Source organism: Neophocaena asiaeorientalis, unplaced genomic scaffold, assembly GCF_003031525.2.
Source record: "Neophocaena asiaeorientalis asiaeorientalis breed wild unplaced genomic scaffold, Neophocaena_asiaeorientalis_V1.1 scaffold240, whole genome shotgun sequence".
Lineage (NCBI taxonomy): Eukaryota > Metazoa > Chordata > Mammalia > Artiodactyla > Phocoenidae > Neophocaena > Neophocaena asiaeorientalis.
Window position 1 is genome coordinate 5,042,298 of NW_020185331.1, and position 5,502 is coordinate 5,047,799.

The window sequence follows — 5,502 nt, forward strand, 5'->3', positions numbered from 1 at the left end:
CGTCTGGAATTAAACAGGTTTCTCCGTGTAGCACACGTTTCACATTCACCAAAGGCTTTGGGTACGGGGGAAATGGGGCTTGTAACTGCCCCCCTGAACCACAGGCATTTAATGTTAAAGGATAAAGCACAGTAGAGTCACCCCACAGACATTCCTGTGTGTTCAGATTGCTGAACTTGAGCATACCATCACTGACCCAAGTGGGATTCATCATAACAATGTAAAAGACCCTGATTTCCTTGACAAAAAGAAATGCAGTATGAATATAAAGACTCATCACCACCACCACCCCCATCCTTTTCTGAAAATAATACATAAGAGAACAGTTATTGTACATGGTTAGTATCACCCAAGGTTCACACATGGAAAAAAATAGGTAAAAAATCATCAGTCATAAATTCTCACTATGAAATCACAACAGAATCTGATATATTCAGAGAATCTGTGAGCGGGAGAGAGCCTCAGAAATCGTGTTATGTATCCCTTCACTGGACAGATGAGGTCACTGAGGCCCAGGAAGGTCAAGTGTGGGACTCTGGGGTCTAACCGCAGGGGGAGAAGGCAGGCCTCCTGAAGCCTAGCTCAGGGTGCCCTCCACTTCCTTCCTGTTTTAAAGACTCTCAAAGGTAACGTGAAATACACCACACGATAAACCACACATGCTGATGCGAGTCAGCGATTTGGTCTGGCAATGGCGTTCCTTTGGCCATCGGGCAGGCATGTAACACACCTCGGGGCGGGAATTCTTCACACGAGATTGTTCAGCGTTCTGATGGAAGCCGTGTGCAGGTTACACAAGACTTCTCGGATTTGGGAAGGCTATTCTTGGCTCTTAGCCGGTGGTGGGCAGGCGGTCGGCTGCTCAGCGGAATCTCGGATTCGAAGCAGAGCTGTCGGGTGTGTTCTGGCTTCGAGCAGCACAGCGACACCTATAGGCAGTAGGATTTATGGCGCATGTAGGATCCACCTTTCTTCAACCGGTCTTTCCCAGAAGGGGAAAACCTTTTGGGTTAATCGTTTCTTCAACAGAATGGTGAACGGTCCACCAGTCTGAAGTCCACTCTCAGGCGTCCCTACTATATTGCATAAGCCATAACCATTGGGAGGAAAGGCGTCAACAGGCGCGGTTCCTCGGAAAGCCGTCCGCTCTGGTGTTGGTCACAGGAAGCTCACCCTACCAAAAGTTGGTATAATGTTGGCTTTTCGGCTGCAGTTTGTTGCCTCAGGGGAAAAGTCTATTTTACAGGCCTCGTCGACAGCTGTATTCTCACTCAGCTTCCATGGGCAACCGCTTCCCCATCCACGTGCAGTAGGAGACGTGATGATCTGGCCCGTGTAGAACAGTAGAGTTGGGCCCTTCTGGGTGTCTCCAGTTAGTGCCTTTAAAAGGTAACCACTAGGGAGCAGCTGTAACTGCCTGTTGGATATTAGACTTCACTTGCTCACTCAACATTTCTTCAAAGACAAAGGAGTCACCGAACTTCTCAGCCTCTGTCAGCTAGCCAGCTGAGTTCACAAATTCTCAAATTCAGCATTACTGACTTCATAGGCATCCATGTAAAAGACATCAATAGCAACTCTCCTCGCAAGTGCTTCCCCATCCTACTTTATCTGAGGATCATTGGTGCCCACTGTAAATACTCCAGCAGGGATGGGGATCACCTTGGAGCGTAGGAACGGCGGCTCTCTGGGGACCGAGCCCCGGACATTGGCCTCCCGGTGCGCTGCCGCCGAGCTGCCATGGGCCCCGGGCCGCTGGGGAGTGCCAGAACCCCAGGAGCCTGCGAGGGAAGCCGCGCCCGAAGCCTCTCCCCGGCCTCTTCGCCCCCCTCCCCCACGCTCTGCCCGGCCCAAGAGCAGCGGCAGAAGGACGAGCTAGATACAGTTTTAAATATTGTTTTTCTTTCACGTTATTTTACAAACATGGTTTCACGTTTCTGCATGTTCTGGTAGCTGCAAGCTGTTTTGTAATCTTAGTATGTAGTATAGTATTTAATAATTTAAGCACTCATTAGTGGATTGTTTGCAGCCCTTTTAAGTCCCAATGACGTAAGTATTTTAGTACACATAGATATTTTTTCTTTTGTTCTATTTCACTGGGTTTTAAATTCCTAGATGAGAGACTGGGTCAAAGCAAACTAGCTGGCTCTTGCTAAGTGTGACCTAAGTGTGCCTCTCGAAGGATTATGGCAGTTTACCTGGCCACTAGCCAGGTGTGAATGTATCTGTTGTTACCCAAAGCTTGGACCAGCGCTGGGTATTTAATTTTTACTCTGTTTAATGGCTGTTAATTGGAACCATACTATGCTTACAGTCTTTAATTTGCATTTCCCTAATTACTAAGGAATTGAGTCTTTTTTAAAATACACATGTTTATTGTTTGTTTTTCCTCTTAGGTGCCTACTCAGTTCAAAGCAACAGACATATTTTGAGTGCCCACTCTGTGCCAAGAGCTGTGTGCATCCCTCAGAGGGGGAGTGACCTAACAAAAACGACCCTTTGAGATAGGGTGTGGGAGCCAGGATAGTATAGGAAATATATGGTTAACTGTACTCCCTCGGTAGAAGCACAATCCTGGAAGCCTGTTTGGGCAAAGTCCTGTGGGTGGAAGACAAAGAAGAGAAGGGTTGTCCCTGTCTGAAAAAGATTAGGCTTTTGCAGGGTAAGTGACTTCAGAGCTAGGGCGGAACAATAAGATTTGTCCAGGTGAGAAAATGATGTGTGGGGAGAGAGAACAATACGGAGAGAGGTAAAGGAGCTGAAAAGTCTGAAAATATGGTGCTGTGTTATGGGGTTGCAACTCTTCCATTATAGCTAAAATGTGGAACGCTGGGGCTGAAGGATGGTGGGACATTGGCTATAAAGAAAGAGTCAGGGCTAACCTCAGGAATCTGACTTTGTCCTGAAGATTTTTTTGTTCTTAAAGAAGAATGACATGATCTAATGTATGTTTTAGAAAGACCTTTCTGGTAGCTAATGAGAGGTAGACATATTCCTTGCATTTATGGAGCTCAAGGACTAGTAGGGGAAGCAAGTATTAATCAAGAAATCATAATTATAAACTCTCATTGAATGAAAGAAATGCCATGCTATGAGAGCAATTTATATATAACAGGAGTAGCAGACCAAGTCCAAATGTCAGGGAAGGTTTCCCCTAGGAAATAATTTCTGGAGGTTTTTCTTCTTCTTCCCTTCTTACACACACCCCTCCCTCAAGCCTCACCATTAAACTTCACAGGGAAAGGCAATGTAAAATATCTTTATTTGAGAGAAACCCAGGACTGTGTATACATACTCATATGCATTTGTAAACCTCCCCAAATGATTCACCCTGACATTTCCATGTGTCTAGTCCATAATATCCTTTCATTGATATTATCTGACTTGTATACTGACCCCAACCTTGTGAGGTAGGCAGGCAAGTATGACTATCTACATTTTATTGAAGAATCTGAGTATCAGAGAAGTTAGGTAATTTGCCTAAAATCGCATGACTAATGCTAGAGCTGACATTTGAATCCAGGTCTTGTAACACCTAGGTGGAATTATTTTTTTAAGCTGTTTTGTTTTGTTTTTCTTTTTTCAATTAGTAAAGATCCCAACAGGTGGCCACACCTATGTTTTTAATTTTTTTTAATTTAATTTAATTTTTTTGGCTGTACTGTGCAGCATGCAGGATCTTATTTCCCCAGCCAGGGATCAAACCTGTGCCCCTTGCATTACGAGCACAGAGTCTTAACCACTGGATTGCCAGGGAAGTCCCTAGCTGGTATTATTCTTGCAATGTTCATTCTTTCATTTGTTCATTGATCCATCAAACATGTGCTGATCACCTTCTGAGTGTCAGACTATGTGTGAAGCAATCGAGAGCCAGTAAGTTTTTAAGCAGGAAAGCAGCTTGATCCAATTTACGTTTGAGAACCCTCTTTTGGCTGAGAGGACAGAAAGTGGTGGTTTTCAAAGAATGGTCCGAGACCACATACTGGGTCAGAGGCTCTGGGGTTGGGGCTCAGGAATGCTATGATCAGCCAGGTTTGGGTATTCTTTTTTGATTCTAATGCAATAGAAAGCACTATATTAGAGAAGGTGGTGGTGCAACCAGTTATTGTGACTAAGGTAGTGGCTGTAGTAACCAGGTGAGAAGTGATGAGGAACAGAGACAAAGGGATGCGCTTGAGAGTCATTTAGATAGCATGGGCAGGACTTCTCACTCCACCCTCAGCTCAGACAGTAGCTGAAAAGTGGAGCTGGAATTCCTACCTGGGTCCTCTGGCTACAGAGCCTGTATGCTTTACTGCACATAGCCATTTATAGCAGCTTTGTGGTTTTAAATATTTTATATTTAATTATCTTAGCATTTGTTTTGCAAATCTCCATCTTATCTCAAACTGCCTTCAAGCCTTGTATTTCTCCCTCACTCTCATAAAGACTAGGAGAGAAATAAATAAGGCCTTAAAAGTTTTAAAATATTTATTTGCTTGGGGCTGGGTATACAAGCAAGGAAAAAGTAGATTTGATTAGATAAGCACAGACTAGGGGTGAACGCAGGACACTGGGAGATGCACTGCATCTCCTCTTCTATAAATCGCAGGAGGTCTCCAGGAAACCTGAAGACAATAATCCCAGAAGCCCAGAGGGTGACCCCATTCCCTCCCCAGGGTTATTACTGGGTGTCAGGCTGGAGCAGTTCAGGAATTCAGGAAACTGTAAAGAAACCACAACAGCCTCAACAAACATCAACTACCTCCACAATACAACTCATTATAATTCATCTCCCTCCCACCCACAACTACAGACCTGAGGGAGGCAGGTAGGACTACGGGAGGGGCTCTTTGCTGCTCCTTCCCCAGCCTGACCCAGCCTCATCCCAGGCCTGGTTTTCCCAGCGTCTCGGGGAGGTGGGAAACTGACACCCCTATGTCTGGCACCAGAGACTGAGGACACCTCCATTCTCTGTTCACTGCTAGGTAGGTCAGGATTAAAGCAAACTGAAGCCAAAGTTATAGTCGGCAGTGCCAGGGGAAGCCTGGCCTGTCTCGGTAACTAGCAAGGCCACAATGGCTAAGCCAAACAGGTGGGAGTGGAAGTGTTGCCGGGAGAAAAAGATGGGAAGGTGGGCGTGGCGAAGGCCAACTGTAGTGCGAGGCTTCTGGTGGGGGAGCCTTATCCATTGAATGACCAATCAGAGAGCGGGCTGCGGCCCAGGGGTGGGACAGGGGCGTATCTTGGTCGAGATTGGATAATGGCCGGGCGCAGGGAGGGGGCCGCGAGCCTCCGAGGCCTGCTGCTTGGCAATTCCGCGTTATATACCGCAGTGGCGGCGGTGGTGGTGGAAGCCGGCTGGACTGCAGCGCACGTGCCTGGATCTGATGCTCTTCGGTTTGCCGCGTAGTACCTTGGGTTCTGGGTCTGGTCAGTCCTGCCCCAAGGTTCGCTCCATCCTCGGTCCCCTAACTCTCGTCCAGCTCCCTAAGCTCCCGACCTCAGCATCTGCAGAACGAA

General features: G+C 46.7%; 1 pseudogene; it reads right to left on the bottom strand.

The window, feature by feature from the left end:
* Positions 1–832: 832 nt before the first annotated feature.
* On the bottom strand, positions 833–1,943 carry LOC112392939 (sulfatase-modifying factor 1 pseudogene; annotated as a pseudogene).
* Between the last annotated feature and the right edge of the window lie 3,559 nt (positions 1,944–5,502).